Below are 24,913 nucleotides of genomic sequence, written 5' to 3' on the forward strand. Positions count from 1 at the left end.
ACATTTTTACCAGTCATATATTATATATATATATATATATATATATATATATATATATATATATATATATACATATACACACACAAACAAGGTGCAAAGTAGTTACATTGATAAAGCCAATGGTTAGCGGATATATGATGGTTCGTCATTACACCAAATTTATAAAATATTCTTAATAGTGAATATATCTGTATATTTACTGGAAAAATGTTCAATCAATAATGGCAAATATACATACAAAGGAAATGTGTGTTTGTATACATATTATACTATGTCCCAACATGCCCTTCAGTTTCAGTGTTAAAAAACCTCTAAAACACAAAAAAAAATTCGCTTCACCGAGAATGGACTTAATAAAAGCCATCTCGTGTACTTGGTGGAGATTATTTGTGGGAATCACATGATTGCCTAACACACGCAGAGGCTGATACTGGAGGATATTCAGACCGCATGATTTCTCGCACAGGGTCAGCAGATTTAGTAATTGTTAGTTTTAGAAGTCTTCAAAATGTATACTTTTTTAATGCAAAAAAAACAAAAATTTCAGGGACGTCCCCCTCCTCTTTTCTTCTTTCTTTTCCTCTCCTCTCTCCCCCTCCCCCCCCCCCCCCCCCCCCCCCCTCCCCCCCCCCCCCCCCCCCCCCCCCCCCCCCCCCCCCCCCCCCCCCACACCCCCCTCCTCCCCCCCCCCCCCCCCCCCCCCCCCCCCCCCCCCCCCCCTGCCATATCCATGAAGGATGTTATATTTACTCTAATGTGAAAACAGAAAAACTAAATAATGATAAAAAGAAGACAATCATTTTACCTATGTGTACATATACGTACTTTGCATCAGTCGTGTAAGTACTGTGTAAATACGACGTATTCGCTAATTTCTCATAGTGTATGTATATATATATATATATTATATATATATATACTATATATATATATATATATATATATATATATATATAGTGTGGGTGGGTGTGACTATCTCTCGAGCTACAACCTGTTGCCCTGTTCTGAGTCATACCCTCTGCACCAGGGCATTCCATAGCTTTCGGGCACCCTGTTCTCTGATTATGAGGTTTCCTATCAGCTTCTATTTATATACTCGTTTATTTTTGTGTTTGACATGTTCACCCAAATATTTTTGTTTTATTGCTTACTATTAAACGTTCTTAAGTTTCGTTATTGCTCAGTACTTACAATTATTTTTCCTTTTTTAATATTTTAGTCCGAGTTGACTGTAAAGCCTCGTGAAAAGAGATCAGATGACTCAGGTTTTACAAAAGTCGGTAGAAAAAGTCACCCTCTGGAAGTCAAATAACAGTCACCCTCTGGAAGTCAAATAAAAGTCCCCCTCTGGAAGTCAAATAAAAGTCACCCTCTGGAAGTCAAATAAAAGTCCCCCTCTGGAAGTCAAATAAAAGTCACCCTCTGGAAGTCAGATAAAAGTCACCCTCTAGAAGTCAAATAAAAGTCACCCTCTGGAAGTCAAACAAAAGTCACCCTCTGGAAGTCAAATAAAAGTCACCCTCTAGAAGTCAAACAAAAGTCACCCTCTAGAAGTCAAATAAAAGTCACCCCCTGGAAGTCAAACAAAAGTCACCCTCTGGAAGTCAGATAAAAGTCACCCTCTAGAAGTCAAATAAAAGTCACCCTCTGGAAGTCAAACAAAAGTCCCCCTCTGAAAGGTAAATAAAAGTCACCTTCTGGAAGTCAAACAAAAGTCACCCTCTGAAAATAAAATAAAAGTCACCCATGGAAGGTCAAAAAACACTCACACCCTGGTGGAAGTCAAATAACACTCTGGAAGTCAGATAAAGAAGTCAAATCTGGAAGTCAAAACTAAACACCCTCTAGAAGTCAAATAAAAGTCACCCTCTGGAAGTCAAATAAAAGTCACCCTCTGGAAGTCAAATAAAAGTCACCCTCTGGAAGTCAAATAAAAGTCACCCTCTGGAAGTCAAACAAAAGTCACCCTCTGGAAGTCAGATAAAAGTCACCCTCTAGAAGTCAATTAAAAGTCACCCTCTGGAAGTCAAATAAAAGTCACACTCAGGAAGTCACTGATAAGAAAGACTGATCCAAGCTGTTAACCTTTCAGAGTGTAACTTCGACACTGTACAGGCTACAACTAAAACGAGAAAGTGAAAGAGCTACACAATCGCGAGTTTCTTGAGAGCAATGCCCGAAGTGATATTTGTAAAGCAACCAGAGAAATGCGACCTTACGACAGAATCGAAGAGGATCCAAATTGGAACAAAGAGCATCCTTAGATTTATAAAACACTCTATACATTGGTTGCAAAGTCCCATGGACGTCTGAAGGATCTACAAAACTTCTAAAATTCCACATCAACTTTTCCTAAACGATCAATTTGAGAATCGAAACCTCGCTTCTTTTTTCCTTGATTCCCATCTATAGCCTTATAAAAGCGGTTTAACGATCTAGCTGCGACCTGATTTTGCTTATAAGACTCCTAAGGTCTGTTTCAAGTTTCAAAGCATTGAAATTTGTGATGAGATTGCTAATACAATGCCACTCTCCCGTTAATCTCCCATGGATATTCTTACGAGCTATTTGAGAGCTAAAGCTATTCATAAAGACTGACGTTGCACTATCACCTTTTGCGTTACGAACTTTAAAGAATAAGTAGGAATGAATAAAATACTAGATTTTCTATTCTGCGTAAGATCTTATGCTTAAAGAAAGCGCAAAATAATGACTTTAAATCTCTGATCTTTGGTGTGTCGGCCAGTTTAATTGTTTCCTTGTGAGGAATTCTCAGTCCCAGTTCTAAGCTAATAATAATAATTATTATTACTATTAAAAGGTACGTACTGAAAAATGCACAAGACTGCAGGGCCTTACTTTTAAGAACAATACTTAAGCTTTTATGGGTGTACTTGCGACTTTATGAGCGATGCTTAGAAGTAATCAAAATGATTTTGGTTAAATAACTGAATGCCTAGCGGCACTGTAGAACTAAAGATCTGATGATAAGTATGTTCCAAAAAGTTCGGTAGACGTTTTGAGAAGGCCAAAGAGGGTTTAGGCAATGAAAATAAACGAACTCTCAGCATCCATAATGAAACAACAACCCAGTATTATACGTGTTCCGCTAACCATCAAACCGGAAGAACTATTAATGAAAAATTATGTATAAATATTATTCACACTTTCAAGCATACATACATATCATATTATATATATATATATATATATATATATATATATATTATATATTTATATATATATATATTATGAGGTTGGTAAAATTAATTATTATCAATATTTTTATTAATTTTTGGCTTTACAGTGTAAAAGCTTGTAGAAAAAATAGTCTTTATAAGTACACACAACACAGATACCACACACGAATCTCTCTCTCTCTCTCTCTCTCTCTCTCTCTTCTCTCTCTCCCTCTCTCTCTCTCTCTATATATATATAATATATATATATATATATATACTATATCATATATATACGGTATATATATATGTATATATATATATATTATATTAATATATATATATGGATATATATATATATATATATATATTATATATATATATGTATAGAGAGAGAAGAGAGAAGAGCTCGAAGGAGAGAGACGATAGGATAGAGAGGAGAGAGAGAGAGGTTCGTGAGTGTGTGTGTGTGTGTGTGTGTGTGTTTGTATGTTTGTGTGTACTTATAACGACTGTTTATTTTTTCTACAAGCTTTTACACGGTTAAGTCAAAAATTAATTAATACATTGATAATAATTAATTTTACCATCCCCATAAATGTTAAACATATATCACAACTGATAAAAAAAGTCATCTCATCCACAATACCACAGAAAATTAGTTTCAGAGGTCATCTCGAATTAAGCACATCGATATCTCAAGCGACCTTCCACTTCACGAATCATCCTTCCTTCGAGATGGAAGCAGATCTCTTATAAGCCGGTGCGTGACGGGAAACAAGCCAGTCGGTATTGAAACGCCGTGAAGTTCGCAGGCTTCCTCTGTACGCTCCCGGCATATGCCTCCGTTCACTTGCACGGAGACCGAGTGAGCGCCTACGCTACGCAATGCTGGAATCTGCGCGTTGTTTTAACTTTGTGGATATGATTAATTTACAGAAAGTGAAATAACTTGATTAAAAATTCCCTGTGATTTCGGAAAAAAAAATTTCTCCTGTTATAAACTGACAACGTTCAGTCCGTAGCCAGTGATATTTTTAATGCATGCGGACGATGGAAACGCACGCTGAGTGACAATTTGTGCATAGACACTATAACAGAAGAACAGCTAATTACGGAAGATCAAAAGACAAAACATTCTTACCTAACAGAGGTAAGGGAAGGAGAATCTGTGCGCGCGCGTGTGGCTTTGAACACATAAAAAAGGGGAGAGTTTATTACTAGATTGCAAGACCCACAGAGGTGGTCTCTCTTATGGCTGAAGAAGACATTAAATCACAGTAGGTAAGTAACCTTGTGGCGTTTTCCTTGGTTGTTCTTAACACCGATATGCTCAAGAAGAGGAGGAGACAATTGTTGATAATTACAGTCCGTAATGGGGAAGTACCATCTGTCGCGTCTATTAAATTACGGCTATAAAATTATTTAGAGTATAAGAAAATGCGTTTAGTACACTCCCATGTTTCTGGTACTTGTACTTAACCCAGAATTATTTTAGTCATACTCCTTACTCACAAGATTTATTTTTCACCTTGAACTAACATTTTTTTGGGGGGAAGGGGTGAATCAATCATGGGCCGGTTCAACATTTCCATGACAAACGATTCTTCAAAGATCTGTACAAGACTTCTTCTGGACTTCCAACAAAATCTATGAAAGCTGGGCAGGCTACCAAAACCTTTAAACCATCAATAGGTTTCCATCCAATTGGCTTTGCAAACAGAAAAAAAAATTAAATAATAAACCTTAAGGTTACAAGTGCTTAGCTTCATAGCAATTCCTCTACCTCTCCTCCCTTCATTTATCTTGGAACTGAAATATAAAATCTAAGGGCCAAGCTCTGGGATCTATGAGGTCAATCAGAGCTGAAAATAATGTTTAAACAATTGTTAGGAAAGAGTAAAAAAGTAAGATGGAAGAAAGAGAATATGAACGGAGGTATAGTTAAAGGATATGAAAGGATTTGCAGCTAGGGGGCGAAGGGACGCTGCCAAGAAGCTACAGTGTGCCGTGTGATTTGCAATGACGGCTCTAATGACCACAACCAAACCAGCCCCCCCCTTCCCTCCATAGGGCCTCTACTTGTATTGTCGTTGAATCAAAAGCCTTCCGCCACTTCAGTAGCCTAGATCCTACTCCCAAATTAAACGTAGGAGTCAATCGAGGTACGCTGGATTTTTCTGCAACGGTATTTGAATGATTGTCGGGATCTACTTGGCGACTTTAGCTGATTAGGCCATCCTGGTCACCACTAAATCTCGGGTACCAAACACCCCCACCCTCAAAACACACACACACACACACACACACATATATAGTATATATATAATATATATATATATATATATATATATATATATATTTATATATGAATAACTTGATCACGAAGTATATAAAAAGTGCTATATATATATATATATATATATATATATATATATATATATATATATATATATATATATATATATATATATATATATAAAGTAAAGGTTTTTGCCACGGAGGAAAAAATGAAAGGTGAGAGCGCCAAGACTTTCGGTCTAGTACGACCCTTTACTAGACCAAATGTTCTTGGCTCTCTCGCCTTTCATTTTTTCCTCCGTGGCAAAAACCTTTATATAATATATCTATATATATATATATATATATTAATATATATATATATATATATATACACGCACTCTACCAATCTTTATACATGTACACGTCTGTGCGTTTGTACTTACAGATATAGAGCGAAACTTTGTGACAAATCTTAGGCTACAAAGGTAATTAACATGGCGATAATCCAATTGCTTCCAACACTGTTGATCGAACGAGAACTAATCATATTAGCATGAAAGAACTCAAATTGCCGTTCACTTTCCCCAAAGTATTCAGATGTAAAATTCCGGCCAAATTATTCAGGTTCCGGATGCAGACAAACTGTTTTCTGGTTTTGTTTCGTTTTTGCCTCCTACAGGAACCAAGGACCAAAACAAACGAAAAAAATCAGCAAAGGTACCAACAGCGTCATCATTATAGGAGGAGGAGGAAGAGTATAATCAACGCTTTGAAAGGCTGTGAAAAATTTTCGTAAAGAAGGCTTACACATTCCAGAAACTGGAACATGAATGTGGCTGTGACCACTTTCTTACTCTTCTCTAGAACCCCATTTTGGAAAGTACTGCTGGAAAAATAGGAAAATAAAATTGAGTATTTCATATACATGTTGGTAGCAATTGCAAATTATTTTCAAAATGCTATCCACTGCTATCATTTTTCAAGGCATCTGAGGAAAAAATTCCAGATGTTTGATAAACGAACAATAGATGAACTGCGTACATCATGACAAAGTCCTCTTACCTGGACTAGACTCCTTTCTTTAAGAAGAGGCAAAAATGCTCAATACTTTCTTGGTTTTACTAAAGTATATGCGTACAAAAAAGATACAAAAACTAATATTAAAAAGCTTTCAAGATACTATCAATTGCTAAAGACCCGATTGTTTCTGTTCAAGAAGCGGAAAACACACAATGCAGATGACTCAGAGAAGAGATAATAGAAAAATTCATTGCCAAGAGAGTAGGATATATATATCTATATAAATAAAGACAAATTTCCGGAAAATACAGATAATTAATACAAAGAGGAAGAGACCGCTCAAGAAAACCACAAAAGAAAGCGAAGGACTTTTTGACAAAAAAGCCAAAGATTAAGGTCGGACATCATGAGGAAAATTTGGGATTTTCAAACAAACAACAAACAAACACACACACACACACAGATATTGTTTTTGCTTATGCTTCATCAATTTTAAGAAGAGTAACACAAGGCTAGAACAGCTGAAAAAATCATGCAGTCATAGAGAATACCTCTTGGTTATGCATTATTGCCTTTACCTTCAAATATAAGGAGCAAATTTTTAAAATATACTAAGCAATTTATAAATACTTTTTACATCCATATATCATACTTCACCTCACTTTTTTATCTAATTATCTCCGTCTACTACTATGCTCTCTGACTCATTCATTTTTCCTCTACATTCGTCTGTCTACTTATACAAATATTCTACATTTACCAGGTAGAAAACAGATTTAGAGTATTGAATGCTAAAGGTCAGGGTGGCTTCACATGGATAAATATAGACTATGGACGTCAGCAGGCACGAAACTCGATACAAATTTCCCTTACATTGTGCAACATGATGTGCAGTGAGCACAAAAACAACACACACACACACACACAGATAGAGAGAGAGAGAGAGAGAGAGAGAGAGAGAGAGAGAGAGAGAGAGAGAGAGGTTAATTATTGTATAACCAAAATCTTAAGTCGCTGCTAGTCGGAATTACAGCAAAAATGGGGAAATCCCCACGAGAATTTCCCTCATAAGGATAGATGTCTCCTCTCCCCTCCCCTCTATCCTCTTCCGTTTCTCAGAACACTGGACCTTCCTACTTCACCCCTGTCTTCCTACCCTGTATCATTCGGCACAAAACATCTGGCCCGTGTAATGCATAACAATCACGTGATTCATACGTTGATAACAGCCGCGCCGTCCTTCAGAATCAAAAGCAATATTATGACGTTTGACGGAAGATGAAAACGCATCTCTTGTTCTTTTTTGTATTCAGGCTTACCTAGCCAAGAGTCATTCGGTGATATGTCATCTTCATGTGTATGAAGATCTCTCTCTCTCTCTCTCTCTCTCTCTCTCTCGGAAATACTGAGTCATTCCGATAATAATTCTTACTGTTCATTGGACATAGGATATAGGATAAAAAAAAAAATCTAAATAAAGCCAAAAGCATAAATACTTAGCAAAGAAAAATTCCAGACACTAAATGGGCGTCACATACGCAAGGGTTCACTGGATTGCTCATTCTTTCACATAGGTCATTTCCAGAATGAGGAGCGCTTTGCATGATCCCGCATGCTGGAAAGAAAGCGATCTCTTGCATGCCTGTTCCAATTTTAGCACTACACAACTTGAATTTTTACCTGATAGATTTCCTTTCATAAGCTCTGTAAAACTCTGGCTTATATTACAACTTTTTCTTTCAAAATAAGCTTTACAAGAACCATTTCCCCTTTTTTTTGTTTTGTATGGTGTTTTTACGTTGCATGGAACCAGTGGTTATTCAGCAACGGGACCAATGGCTTTACGTGACTTCCGAACCACGTCGAGAGTGAACTTCTATCACCAGAAATACGCATATCTAACCCCTCAGTGGAATGCCCGAGAATCCAACTCGCTGTTACTGAAGTGGCAGGCCAACACCATACCGACCGCGCCACTGAGGCGCTGTTTCTCCTTTGTTACCGCTCTCATTTGAGTCTCATTATTAAACATAGTGGTCCTTTCCCCCAACCACACCTGTACCATTCAAAAGGAACCTCTCCCTAGACTTACTAAACCCCCATTTTCTACCGACATTTACACCACTTTCATCCTTTATAACTTTAGCCCAGTCTTTATCTCCCTCCGATCAAACTATCAAACAGTAAGGTTACGTCCGACGAAGCTTGGTTCCCTTATCAAACGCATTTGTCTTAATAGCATTTATGTCATGATTTACAATTCTTATGTAAATGAAGGAACTTTATGCTCCCATTTTCGCCTCAGCCAAAGGGAGATCAAGAGATATCTCTGGCTGCTCCTCTTACAAATACTTTCCTCTTTATTCTTTTTCACGTCACAATTTCGCATTAAAAGATGTGCATTTTGATCCAATCGAAAACAACGCGTTTTTTTTTTTTTTTTTCAGAGCACATCTTATAAATTATGGATCATCAAAGCAAGGGAAACATTCCTCTGTCTGTCTGTCTGTCTGTCTGTCAGCACATCTTATAAATTATGGATCATCAAAGCGAGGGAAAAATTCCTCTGTCTGTCTGAGATTGACATTGGGGCTTTATGACATGAACCAAGTACCCTCCTGATTCCTCCTTTGAAATCATATATATACTTTCATAATGCAACTTCACCTAAACTGAGGTTATTCAACGTCCACATCTCATAAGCAAGGAGAGCTATAAGAGTCTTATTTTTTGACAAAGAAGAACCACAATCTCTCTCTCTCTCTCTCTCTCTCTCTCTCTCTCTCTCTCTCTCTCTCTCTCTCTCTCTCTCTCTCTTTCCAAAAACTGAAGCGAGACGTCTTTCAACAGAATCCAAATATTGAAAAAATCGTTTGAAAATAAGTATTCACTGCCAAAATATCATCTAATATAACTGTGCCCTAAACAGGAATTCAGGATAATGCTTTAAAAGTAAAATACATCAAGAAGTATAAAAAAAGTTTTTATGTAATCACTCCAGAATCTCTCTCTCTCTCTATCTCTCTCTCTCTCTCTATCCATTTTTTAAACATCACAACCTGTCAATAAAGCATTGTTTTGTTGTAATGACGACAGATATAGCAACAGTCTCTCTCCAAGATACAGACCAAGACGCTTTTAATCCTAAAACCAAAGAGAGTACAATTTCAATCGAGCATCAGGCTTCATACACCCGTCATCACTGTTATCTTCATCATCGCAGCTCATCATTACACCGCGATATATATATATATATATATATATATATATATATATATATATATATATATATATAGATATATTTATATATATATAAATATATATATCTATATATATAAACATAATTTTTTTTTTTTAATTCTTCGATATTTTTTCCTTCATGAAGGACTCGAAGGCTGGTGTCCATCAACATGATCGAGCCGAGATGAAGGAGGGAGTTTCAAGGACGGTACGTGTCCTTAACGAGAGATCCTTTAGCCTGCAGGAATGCACGATACTTCCCGCCGGGGAATTGCTTTTTTTTTTTTTTTTTTTTTTTTTGTAGTAAACACTTCTTACATGAAGCTATAATATACTTTTTTTACGACTGGATGTTGTATTAAAGTAAATGTTTTTATATCATATGTCTGTATTAGTGTAATTGTTTAAATACTTTTTTTCGTTTATATAACATTCTTATAATTTTACAATAAAATGTTACATCCATGTAAACGTTTCTGCACTAACCGTTTAAATAATTATAAAAATGTCTATCTTCCATATTATCGCCTAAATGTAAACTTTTATAATTAACTAAAGAAGTGTATCGTTTATATTAGTTACTAATTTAAGCTTTAACAATTCTTACTGAGTAATATTTAGGGCTGTAAGCGTTCAGTACCTTTGCTTGACGTCTTTCAAATTTTAAGCTGTCGTTACAGGGTTACTGACGATGGTGATGATATCAGAGAGAGAGAGAGAGAGAGAGAGAGAGAGAGAGAGAGAGAGAGAGAGAGAGAGAGAGAGAGAGCACTGGTTGTCTTTCATGCCTCCAAAATTACAGAAGACTTATTCACTGTGTAAAGAAAAGCTATAAAGAATCTCCAACATACTGCAGGAACATACCTACGAACATAATTACATACACAGCGCTCGAACGACTGAAATCTCTGAAATATTAAAAGCAGGTCTGTGAAATATTAAAGCATTAGGGAATACCCTTTATACACCTGTAATTCGAGCTAATCAAGAATGTACGGGAGTCCAGTAAAGAAAAAAATAGAAAGTATCAAGTCACTGTCTTTAATAAAACGGAGATGAGCCAAATGCTACGATCGCTGTGGTTACCGACCTCTTTCATTTTCACGCAGAACCTTGAGGGCATGGTCATGGTACGGACGTGGGTGGCCCAAAGGCAGGCGCACGCACGCACGCATGCACACACGCACGTACGCAGAGACGCGCCTGGTGGGAGGTGTTTTCGGCAGCGTCAAAGGGGATAGCGTGACACTATTCGGGGGGAATTAAGTCGACGCTCCCAGGAGTTAATGGGTGTGTATAAAATGTACAGTAGGGATTACGAAGCATCTTTCGTCGGTCAATAGCAGAAACGGCAGATGGGAGGTATGGTGAGTGGTGACATCTGTTGAGAACGACGATCATTACATCTTTGCTTCTTCGTTCGTAGTGTTGTAAGATGTTGAGCTCTGGGGAATTTAGCTTATTTCCGTCAGGCGCAGTTGAGATCGGATGTGTTATTACAACAGGAAGTTATTATATTGGCGGATATATCAACAGTCTCTCTCTCTTCTTTCAATTTCTGTTCAGAAATTCTGTCAGTATTTTTTCAGCGTATCACGGCAAAATTCAAGGTATCTTCTGTCCTAATAAGCAAGCAATTCCATACGATTCTAAATTATTCAGTATATAATACGTACATCAGTATATAATACGTACATTTTTTCCCCCTTACGGTTTTTTCTTAAGAGGAGGACGCCCCAGAAGCTGCCACCCTTTTAGTTTTACGACGTTTTGGGGATGAAATTGCTAACCTAACGCTTTTCTTCCAGTACCTACCATATCCTCTTGGGTAACAGAAATTAATGGAAAGTGTCTGTCTACGAATATACATATACATACATACATATACATGCATTCTTATATATATATATATATATATATATATATATATATATATATATATATATATAGCACATATATATATATATAATATATATATATATATAATATATATATATATATGTATATATATACTGTATATATATATATATATTTTTATATATAATAATATTATATAGTACATATATATATATATGTATGTATATAGTCATATATATGTGTAGTATATATATATGTATATATATATATTATATAATATGTAGATATATATATATATATATATATATATATATATATATAATATTATTAATATATAAAACCTCCAGGGGATGTTCATGATACGAGATGTAATAATGGACAATTTATTCTAAGAAACGTTTCGCACATTAAATTCTCTGTGCATCATCAGTCTGAAAGAACATAAATACACATTTATAAGTAAAATACAATAAAAGTGCAAAAAATAGGAATTCACATATACTAAAAATAGTCTTAAAATTATATAAAAGAACAAAGTAAAAAAAACAGGTTAAAAGAGACTGCTTAAGACACCAACCGTTCATTGTAAGGAGAGAAGATGGAATGAACTAAGACACGTTAAAATAAACGACTTCAACTATGCCAGGTACAGAGTTGCTGAGGACGTATTACTGTTGAGGGAGGGAACAAGCCTTTTGATATATAAAGACTCAAGGGTAGTTAAATGGTCAGGCTATTTGACATGGTCTATTATGGAAAACTGTTCTTTTTGTACTTCTATTTTGCAATGAGAGGCATGATTCCTGATGTTGGAAAATTCAGGTTGTTTTATTCTCTGACCAGTACGAAAGCTGAAGCCCAAGTGAGGGCAATATCTGACCCTTAACATCGTTCGAGTTGATCCGACGTAAGAGCCCGGACATCCAGGGCATGTAAATTTATATATAACGTTGGATCGCATAAAAGGCTGAGGGCGACCTTTATAGTTGAAAAAGGAACCAATTATGCAGGGATTGCTAGATATGAGCTTAACTTTAAGGCATGGTATCTCATGTTCAATAATTCGTGTGAGGCTGGATGGTTTTAATCGGGCTATTTTTGAACAATTACTCGATCTTGCGGTTGGTGTCTTAAGCAGTCCCTTTTAACCTGTTTTTTACTTTGTTCTTTTGTATAATTTTAAGACTATTTTTAGTATATGTGAATTCCTGTTTTTTGCACTGTTATTGTATTTTACTCATAAATGTGTCTTTATGTTCTTTCAGACTGATGATGCACAGAGAATTTAATGTGCGAAACGTTTCTTAGAATAAATTGTCATTATTACATCTCTTATCATGGACATCCCCTGGAGGTTTTATATGTGTATTTGCTGACCTGCTATATATATATATATATATATATATATATATATATATATATATATATATATATATATATATATATATATATATATATATATATATATATATATACTATATATATATATATATATATATATATGTGTGTGTGTGTATATATATGCATTACATAATGTAAATGTATATAGTGTGTATATATATATATATATATATATATATATATATATATATATATATATATATATATATATTCAGTTGTATTCCACATAGGAAAATGAAAAAAGGTATATCTCAGAAAATGCCCAACAGTTTCGTCCTCCAATGGACCTCTTCTTGGAGCGTTTATTAAGGAAAATATCAAGCACTGCGTGAACCTCATTTTATTTGTCAAAGGATAAAAAAATTACATTTGATTTATATACCCACAAAACATACGTTATATCTTAAAAAATTATTTTTCGTGTCATTTCTGCCAAAATGCAATATCTAGAGTCACAGTGGATTAAAAATGTTTTTAGGGAAATAATCTTACAATCGAGAATGATCTAATTTTAAAATCTTGAAATAAAACCTTGCACTGATCGCATACATCGAAAAGCTGATGCAACAGGCGCATGATAATTGAAGACTAAGCGAAAAGGATCGAGTCTCAAATTACCATTAGTAAATGGGATTCAACACCAATTGGGTGGGTGTGGTGATAGGAGACAAGGAGGGGCACGATTCGACCTTGACTGGGAAGTTCTAACGAAACCCTTCCAGTCCTTCTTGTGATGATAAGGTGTCAGGTAACTTAATAAGTGTGTTTGTGAGTGTGTACGTACCTTTCAGTACTGCAAACCTCAAGTTTCTGGCAGTCTCTTTTACATTTCTCTTGTTCCTCACTGGACGAGTCGGTTGCATACTCGCTGCCGCCCAGCATTGAATCAAGAGGAATGTATTTCTGGTGATTAGAAATTCATTTCCCGATACAGTGTGGTTCGGATCCTACAATAAGCTGTATGTCCCGTTGCTAAGTAACCAATTGGTTCCTAGCCACGCAAATAAAAATCTAATCCTTCGGACCAGCCCTAGGAGAGCTGTTAATCAGCTCAATAGTCTGGTTAAACTAAGAATATATACTTTACATTTCTCTAACTTATTCTCATAGCGACAACTCAATGCCCTCTCTCTCTCTCTTCTCTCTCTCTCTCTCTCTCTCTCTCTCTCTCTCTCTCTTACGCCTGGAGGAACTATCAAAGGATGGTGTGCCATCAGCCTCAAGGATAAAAATATCCATTATTAGTAAAGGCGTCCTGGAAATGGCGTTTATCTACTACGTGCTGTTGGTGAAGATGATATGAGCAAAATTGTTATCAAAGTTAGATTTTTCAATCTTTGAAGTGATGCAACAGGTCTCTCTCTCTCTCTCTCTCTCTCTCTCTCTCTCTCTCTCTCTCTCTCTCTCTCTCCTCTTCTTCTCTTATCTCTCTCTCTCTCTCTCTCTCTCTCTCTCTCTCTCTCTCTCTCTCTCTCTTACTCTTATTCTTCGTCTTATTCTTCTTATATGTTGCTTTGGAAAGAGTTTTTGGGTATTCTGTGATAAACTAACATGATTTATGTAAGGAAGAAATATTCACGTTAAAACTGGGCTGAATAGAATCACACACAATCTTCAGGAGTGAGAAAGGAATAAACTCTACAACCAAGGGAGGAAATGGAAGTTTAAGCGTAGCGAAAGGGTAAAGATGAGTAAAACCATTAAGACATCTTAGGCAACATTTGCCATTGTGCTTATGCCAACATACAATGGAAAATTAGCAGACCATTATCAGCCAACCACGTCAAAAAAGCGTGACTGATTATTTCTTTATGCTAAGTAGGCTAGAAAGGCCCCTAAAACTACCTCGGCCACTTTAAGGATTAAAATTTAACGGTTGAAATTGGTTTTTCTCCTTATGAGACGGCAAATGCGACCTTACGAAACTAAAGTTTACCAGTTATTTACGGGACAATGAGAACTGACAGGTGTATTGGATATGTAAAAAAAAAAAAAAAAAAAAAAATTCACAAATGCCTGGTCTGCTAACTTCAATCTATTTAGAAAAACGCTGCTGAAATTTCGTTATAAAAGTTTGAATCTCGAAAATATCACAACTGAAGTTACCATTTTACTACTTGTAAACTAAAAATGTATGATACCTAGTTCAAATTTACCTATAAAATTCGTGCTTCAGATTGCTAACCGAGATATAATTTTTGAAAATGGGCATTTAATTGTAAAGTAATATACTGAGAACATAGACTCCTGGTAAATAATTTGTTTCAAAACAATTAGGGGCTAAGAGTCAAAATTTGTGACCCATAAAAATGCCCACAAACACAATTATATGTATATAATATATACATATGCATGTGTGTACATTATATGAATGTATAAATATACACATACCATACATAACATTTGTGCGTATGTGTGCTTAACATTTCCCTGTCTTACACTTCCAATGATGCGTATCATCAACTTCCTAGACCGACAAAATAACGATTTTACCCCTTTCCAGTACAGAGGAATCCCTTAGGAATGAATCCTTTACAGTCTCCTCCTGTGTTCTACCAGGAAGGCGGACGGCGTGGACAAGAAACCAGCTGGACAAAAGGCGTCGGCGGAGATGGAACACGAAACAAAGGATGCATGAAACCGGCCATATAAAAGGATCGAAAGCAAGGACGGAAAAGAATGACGCCAATGGGGGCGGAAGGAAGAGAGAGAGAGAGAGAGAGAGAGTGAGGGAGGGAAGAGAAAGGATGATGATAAGGAAGGGGAAGGGAGGAGTCGGTTTCTTTGTTGATTATTCTCGATTTTTGTACCTCTTCTCAAGTTTCCTTTTAACTGCGTCAGGATTACTGCCATTCCCTTTCCGGATACGCCCCTGGCCCATTAACGACTCCCCCCCCCCAAATAAAAAAAATAAAAAATGTATATATATATATATATATATATATATATATATATATATATATATATAAAATAATATTAAGAATGTTAAAAATTCTGTATCTACATATACAGGATCTTGATCAAACCTTAACTCACTACAAAAAAAAAAAAAAAAAATGATAAAGCAAAAATTAAACACCCCGTTGAATGTAAACTCACACCACTGAATAACTGCCAACAACATTATATATATATATATATATATATATATATATATATATATATATATATATATATATATATATATATATATATATATATATATATATATATATATATATATATATATGCATATACATACATACAAACGTACACACACACACATACACAAACTGATAAGTCCTTCGTCTCTCTGGTTGTAAGTTATTAGCGAAGTACAGTTAACTGGATATTAAACGATGCGTGTAGCGTAATATTTGTGAATATAAAACAATGTCATGGTGCCTGTGACAAAAATTATATATATATATATATATATATATATATATATATATATATATATATATATATATATATATATATATATAATATATATATATAGTGATACAGGGCACAGGGAACTACTCCAAGCAACATAATCAGAGGAAGACGGACGAAAACCACACATCACTAGGCTGTCTTTTTTTATTATTTTACCGACGTTTCGTAATTATTTACAGAATTACATCTTCTGGGCTGCACGTAAGAAAAGATAAAAACATAAAAAGTTAAAAGTATAGTCTAAAAGTTCATTTAAAATACATTAGAGTAAAAAATGAAATAAATAAAAATAAAAACACAACCAACCTAGAGGTGAGACAGCAAGGAACTAAATGGAAGGAAACCACCACAGTACGAACTTATGCTAAATACAATTGACTCGCAGATGTATGGGTGTTTAACGATGGTACGAGTTGTTTTATAAACAACGACTCAAGGATTGTTAACTCTTGTGGTTTGGCAGTATGACCGATTACACAAATCTTTGTTGTCAATGTAGGTTTTGCATTGTTTTGCATGGTTCCTGATATTGGAGTGCTCTGGGTTTGAGATTCTGCTCCCTGTGCGGAAATTGATTCCCCGATGTGAATCGATGCGCACCTAAGTAGTCGACTGGTGGATCCCACGTAAATCCCTGAAATACATTTAGGGCAAGTATATTTATAGATGACACCAGAAGACATATAAGGACACAGCTGTGTCAATTGTATTTAGCATAAGTTCGTACCGTGGTGGTTTCCTTCCATTTAGTTCCTTGCTGTCTCACCTCTAGGGTGGTTGTGTTTTTATTTTTATTTATTTCATTTTTACTCTTAATGTATTTTAAATGAACTTTTAGACTATACTTTTAACTTTTTATGTTTTTATCTTTTCTTACGTGCAGCCCAGAAGATGTAATTCTGTAAATAATTACGAAACGTCGGCAAAATAATAAAAAAGACAGCCTAGTGATGTGTGGTTTTCGTCCGTCTTCCTCTGATTATATATATATATATATATATATATATATATATATATATATATATATATATATATATATACATATAGAAAAAATATATATGTATATATATATATATATATATATATATATATATTTAGTATGTAGACAAATGCCTTAAATTTCAATTTGTATAAAAAAAAAGCCGATGGGACGAACGACCATAAGTCATTTCCGCCCAAAGAGCAGAAAAAAATAAAAGATACCAAGAAAAAATAGGTAAAAAAAATGTACGTCATAAATAAGAGAAATAACCAATGGATACAGGTACTGAACAGCACGTCAAATATCCCCTGATTGGTGATATCAAACGGTATAAGTATTAATCGGACGCCGATTAATACTTTGAAGAAAAGACGAGCAAGTTTACAGCAGATGAATTACAGCAACGAGAGAACGTCTCTGATGAAAATTTTGTTAAGAAGAAAACTTCGAGGCAGATGGCGACGACGCCACCTGGATTCTGGAGGAACAAGGAACTGGAAGCCATAAACTTTAAACAATACAGAAAAGGGACGACTGGAGTACGAAGGTAAATCATTACGGAAGACGGTTAAGCACAAAGTTATGAATGAAGACCACAATGATAGCATCTATATAGCGCTCTGAAGCACCAGCGAAGAGAATAGCACATGAAAAAATCAATGAAGGGTTAAAGATAAAATTCAATATATAGAAGAAGTTATTAAATTTTTAGTGCGTCATATCCACGTAACGTTCTTGACCCCGATTACAGAAATGGTCGATTTAAAGAAATAAACATATTTAAAGAAATAAACATTGCATAGAGGATCTGACATTATTCCACCCCTAACTATAACCAGCGGAGAGAGGACAAAAAAATAATCGTGTTAATGTAAACAATATATGAAAATATGTAATAAAAGGAAATAACATAATGAAACGTCATTTGAACACTAAAGGAAAATTAAGGAAAAAGATTGAAAATTATGGAAGAATACAATACAACTAATTCTAATGGCAACCTCGCGAGCAGGGGAAAAATGAGTGGAGTCATAAAAAAGAATTATGAATAAAGGAAATGCGAAATGAAAATAGAAGGCCACGCACAGATTAAACCTTATTTGAACACTGACGGAAACATTTCATTAACGAACGAAAATATTATATTATTTTAAACAAGTAAACGCCACTGTCAAGGCAGAAAAATGAATGACGTCGAATGAACTTGCTCTATCGTAAGAAACGTCGTCTTCCCTTCCATAAAATTCACGGGCCGTCAGTTACAGCTTCTCTGCGAAGATCGCCATAATAAAACCCCTTTTTCTTGTTTTTTTTCGGATTTATGCCCAGACCATAAAACCTTTCCTCTTGGTTATTGAACTATGCAACGTAAACCAACGTTAACATACGGTGGTTTGGTGATCTTACGTAAGCTACTTTCCGATAAGCTTTGTCGATTCCGTTGGATATGTAAATTGTGCCTTTTTATTCGGAAGATGAGTGAAAACCGAATCCACATACGCAATATATTCTATATTACTCTGGCTAAGCTTACAGTAAGATCGAGTAGATATATTTTACTCGATCATGCTAGAAGTTTCTAGATATATTTTACTTGGTCTTACTGTAAGTTTGTAGATATATATTTTACTCGGACTTACTGTAAGTTTTTAAGATGTATTTCACTCGATCTTACAGTAAATTTGTCAGTATATTTTAATTGATCTTACTGTAAGTTTGTCTATATATTTTACTCGGTCTTATTGTAACTGGTAGATATACATATTTCACTCAGTCTTACTGGAAGTTTTTAGATATATTTGAATCGATCTTACTGTCAGTTTGTAGATATATTTTACTCTGTCTTACTGTCAGCTTGTAGATATATTTTACTCGGTCTTACTGTAAGTTTGTAGATCTATTTTACTCGGTCTTACTATAAGATTGTAGATATATTTTAGTCGATAGTTGTTTACATTAATAAATTATTGGGTATACGGACATAAACATTGTACCTTTGGGCACGTTCGGTTAAATAATCTTATTGTCTCTACTGGCATAGCAGAAAATTAAAATGATGAACCTGGTGATAAGTAGAGTATGGTGGGTTATGGCTAGGGTGGAGAAAGGCGCATGAGGCTAGCAACCTCGACCAAAAGTACTTGGTACGAACCGGAAGTGTTTGCCTTATGGAGTTTCCCATCTTAATTCAATATATATATATATATATATATATATATATATATATTATATATATATATTATAATAAATTATATATGTAAGAATAAATGTAATATATATATATATATATATATATATATATATATATTATATATAGATATATAATATAAAAATTGCGTGTGTGTGTGTGTGTTTGTGAGTGTACTGGTGACATTCGCTGTAAGCAGAGGAACAAGAGCGCAGTTTTCTTTTTCGGCCTATAAAAGGCCATGACAATGTTTAAAGATAACTTGTCAGGGGAAACGACTTAATGTTCAGAGCATTTTATGTATATATGTGTATTACATATATATATATATATATAAGATATATATATAATATCTATATATATATATATATATATATATATATATATATATATATATATAGTGTATTGTGTACCCTTTAAACCCAAATTTCATTTAGGAATTTGACAAAAATATGAAATGAGATAAAGCACTACAATAGCCAAGGGCGAAAGTATTCACTGCCCTTGAGCGGCACATCAGCATTTCATAACTATTGCCAAGGGCGATCTTAACCTGTCCCCTCCCCCCTCTTCTGACCCCACTCCTGCTTCATCTCATCCGCCACAGACGCCCCCTCCCCCACCTCTCCAACCCCCGTGCAACCTTTCCGCCAATTTCCGGTCTGGTTTGAGGACTGGTCACGTTGTTTACATTGAATTTTTTTGTGTATTGCAAACCAACGACATAGTTGTATTTTATATTTTCTTTGGTATTTTTGTGTGAATTTTTGCTGAATTCCTGATATGATTTGATCAGTTCCTCTCATGACCTAGAGGTCCTTTGTATTATTATTATTATTATTATTATTATTATTATTATTATTATTGATTATTATTATTATTATTATATTATTATTATCAATATTATTATTATTATTTTTATTATTATTATTATTATTATTATTATTATTATTATTATTGTTGTTGTTTGGTAAAGGAAGCCTATTCATATGGAACAAGCCCAGAGGGCCATTGATTTGAAATTCAAGCTTCCAAAGAATATGGTGTTCATTACGAAGAAGTAAGAGGAAGTAAAGTGAAATACAGAAAAAAAGATATCCCACTTATCCGAAAGGAAAGAAAGTAAATTAATAAATAGATAAATAGATAAAAAAAAGTCTTAAAATGCAAGAAGAATATTATTAAGTCAGTAATGCTCTGTATTTTCGCTTGAACTTCTGAAGTTTCAATTCCACGACATCCTTATCGTTTTGCTGTAAGTGAGGTCTTTTTGTAGTACATGGTGATACTCCAACCAGCAATTTGCCAAGATGTCTACATCACCTAAGTAAGTGCACGCATATGTAAAATGTAAATATGGCAACTAACGGCCCTTACACCGTGTGACGCAAAAGCCTCAAAAGTCGTCACCTATGTCAACCCGCCACCCCAATATCTCCCCTCTCTCTCTCTCTCTCTCTCTCTCTCTCTCTCTCTCTCTCTCTCTCTCACACACAAACACACACAGACATACACGATTGTCTTGTTTTGCTGTCCCAAGCAATGCCAGCATAGTAACATTCATCATATAATAAATATAATCCGAGGCCAATTTAGAAAAATCTAGAATGCAATGTTGGCCTTGCGGCCAGGAGTTGGTGACAAAAGCATTACCAATAATAATAGTACGATAAATGATACTAAATATGATATTAAAAGATCCATATCCATGAAAACGTTGTTTTCAAAAGATATAAGGAAAAGGTGCGTCTATAAGAAAACAAAACATCTTTAATGTTTGTAATGTCTCAAAACTCTATTACATTCGATGAAAATATCTCGGGTGGTTCACAATATATTTGCGAGTGCAAAAAAATAGGTTAGTTCCCTTAAGCACTTAAATTGATCAAAATTTACGTTGACACAATTATTATTTATTCATAATGTTCAAACGACACTGCAGAATCCTAAGAGGCCTTTGCTTTGTCAAGCAAGGGTCCGCAAAACAGACAGCCCATAAAATACAATTGCTGAGAGAGAGAGAGAGAGAGAGAGAGAGAGAGAGAGAGAGAGATCTGAACAAATCAAGCGACAAGAACATCGCGCATTTGTTCTGCCCCAAGGAGGACAAAACGAACCTTCCGTTTAAATCACCTGTTCCGAAAACGGAACTTCATTCGTAGCAGAGCGCGATAATTATGCATTCCAGACCGTTTCTTTTAATGCATGGACACACCCTCACCGCGAGCGCGTTATTCAAGGGGCTGCTTGACAAGAACACTTCCCCTTCTTCGCGAATTCCCAAAGGCACTCCGCGGAACCTCCAAAATACTTCCGAAATACTGCCTCGTCTCAGCGGATCGCTAAACGCGCAATTAACGGAAGTCTCTTGATAAAGCATCGCGAGTTGAAAAAAAAGAAAAAAAAACTAAAAGGTAGTAGCTTCGGGCGTCACCTTCTCGTTTTTACCTACCGGTTTTTCTTCTTTTCTTTTTCACGCAATCTTTTAAAAATCGCGACTTAAACCGTATCATCCCGTAGACTGACTTCCGCAGTGTCATGTAAGGAGAGGACAGTCTATATACGCTGTCTAATTATCCTCACCACTCATTGTGACGGGAGGTCTACGCCTAATCTCTTCAGATTCTCTCTCTCTCTCTCTCTCTCTCTCTCTCTCTCTCTCTCTCTCCATGAACTGAAGAGATGCAACACATCTCATTGTGGGAACTTCTTTACATACAAGATATGTGACATATGGAATAAACTGCCACCAGAAGTTTTAAACAGCAACAGTGTAGAAGAGTTTAAAAGAAAGCTAGACATAATCATTAGGACACTGTGAATGAACAGTAAAACCTGCTCCTAGAGATAAGCGAGTACATGATGTCTCCTCGGATGGACTAATAAGTCTTTAAGACTTCCTAATCCTTGTCACTCTCTCTCTCTCTCTCTCTCTCTCTCTCTCTCTCTCTCTCTCTCTGCAAGTTTACATATATTTCTTATGTAAATTACATTTTTCAAATCATGCTTTGAATCACTAAAATACACACTGCACAGCATTTCGTATAATATCAATCATGTTCACAGAAAGCATTAATCTTATTTTCAAACAATTGCCTTGCAATTACCCCGGTAGAATGACAGCAGAAGGACAGTATACACAGCATCTTATTATCCCAGCCACTCAATGTGACGTGGGGTCTCCACCTTTATCGCTAGGAATCTTTGTAAACTTCCTGAGGTAAGCGAAAATATCTGTCAATCAAATGATGCCTCATGTTTTACAAGAGAGAGAGAGAGAGAGAGAGAGAGAGAGAGAGAGAGAGAGAGAGAGAGAGAGAGAGATTTATACGTAGCAAAATCAGCAGATGTACGGCAATCCTGGTGAATTTGAGAAGTATACGATAACACCACATAAAGTGAATAAAAACTGAAGGTACCGAGCTCTTAAAATCACTTAAACACCTTTTCCTGAAGAAAGCGACGCGGGAGCACGTGTACGTATATGTTACGTATCTTCTTATGGAGTCCTAGATTAAGTTAGGTTTGATCATTTTAGGTCAGCTGACCTCTTGTCCTACAAGTTGTCCTTTATCTGGTGGGTCTGCACGTTTTCAACACGGGTATCATAACAGCATTCACCACTTCAGCTATCTATGCCTTTACCAAAATCTGATGACCGCAAGCTTACGCTAACGAATTATATTGTAGGTTTTTATTTTTTTTTTTTTTATCTTTTGGCAGTCCCAAAAGGATAGTAGACTATGCCTGTCAATTAAAGTTCAAACTAAATGCCTGATATAATATCTTATAAAACTGGATTGTTTATAGAAAGAATCCATGTTTATCAACTACAGCCCAATTTTTTCTTGTTCCTATTGGTCTTAGTTTTCTCTACATGAAAAGGGAACTAAATTACTCGTGCACATCGTCTAATTTCTACTCATCATGGAAATTATGATGAACACCGGTGCGCTCATTCCGTTAAAGCCGACGGTAATATAAGAAGGGGCCCGAGATTCCTGATGCTATGGACGTTTCATACTATCCCGAAGATCTGACAAAATTTATGTATCTTCGTTCTGTATGATATGCCAGCGGTTGAAAACCCTGGCCCCTGACTAGATTACAGTGAAATCCATACCTTTTGGACGTTGCTTGCCGTGGTGTTATACACAAAAATATTTGGACACTACGTGTTATAAAAGAGGTTAAGATATCTTGGGCGTTCTGTTGATCCTCCGGCTATATTATAACTAAAACATTACTCTATATACGAATCCACTAACCAATTAGAATGTTTTTCAGATATTTTCCTATGGAAGCCTTTTACCGGGAGAATTCTACAAATAATTGCTTACGTCTATGTTTTTAGTACGTCAGTTCTCATCTTTAAATTGCTGGCCTTCTATTTTTTTTATTACTATCATTTAGCATCAAAGGGGATGGTCCCAAACAAGTTTTACACTCACTGGGCTACTTCATAAGATAGTGCGAGCTAAACCCCTCCACGCCGCTATCTTTGTTATATTTAATCAAGGAGGTATATTAGCACACTGATAAAAAGAAAATCAGCTCTTTCAGAACCTTTAAAGCTATTCAACTCGTCAAACATGGAATAAACTTGAGGCATGTGTCAGTCCTACGTGTGAGGCGTGCAATGTTCTAGGAGGCGAAGACGGATAGACAAAAAAGGGAACATATTATGAGAATCAAGACAGAGGGGAAATCCAACTTGCTGATTTGAAAATCACTCAAGATTCTTTCTAACGCTCACAGACTTAAGGATTTAGACTTAGGCTTTTAAAATATACCTAAAGTATATTTTGAAGGAATAATTGGTACATAGCGATGAAGAAAAAGGAATTGTTTCCTCGATCGTGTGTGTGTGCGTGTGTGTGTGTGCAGAATGTTTTTGCAACCTTTATCTACAAGGCAAATAAAGTACAAAAAACTTCAAAGGATATACAAAAAAATTTACAGAAGACGAGCAGGTTATTCAAAACGAGAACACGGTAATTTTCAAGGGACTCCTTTAAACACAAAGGACATTCGTCAGAGGACGTGAGGAATCCTGCGAGGTGGTCGATAGCAGCCCTTTCAGGACGGCGCCCTCTGGATTTACGCTTCGATAAACTCCAAGAGCATACTTAGCATTCTTTTTTCTTTTTTTTTTTTTTTTTTCCTCACTTTTGTTTTTTGATATTCTTTTCCTTCGATGTGCCATGCCTCTGTTCGTTTCCCTTGTGTTACTTCAAGCATTGTATTTCCTTTACTTCCTTGCTGCAATTATAGTGTGTGTATATATATATATATAATATATATACATATATATATATATATATATATTATATATATTATATA

At 35.4% G+C, this 24,913-nt stretch overlaps 1 protein-coding gene across 1 annotated transcript in view; it reads left to right on the top strand.

Annotated features, from left to right (window-relative positions):
- Positions 1-3,978: 3,978 nt before the first annotated feature.
- The window catches only part of LOC135202055 (uncharacterized), a 159,201-nt gene continuing 138,266 nt past the window's right edge, over positions 3,979-24,913 (top strand). The window contains exon 1 of the mRNA XM_064231322.1: positions 3,979-4,463. The gene's annotated coding sequence lies outside the window, so the exon portion shown is untranslated. The remainder of the gene's footprint in view (positions 4,464-24,913) is intronic.

This window comes from Macrobrachium nipponense, chromosome 30 (genome assembly GCF_015104395.2).
Source record: "Macrobrachium nipponense isolate FS-2020 chromosome 30, ASM1510439v2, whole genome shotgun sequence".
Lineage (NCBI taxonomy): Eukaryota > Metazoa > Arthropoda > Malacostraca > Decapoda > Palaemonidae > Macrobrachium > Macrobrachium nipponense.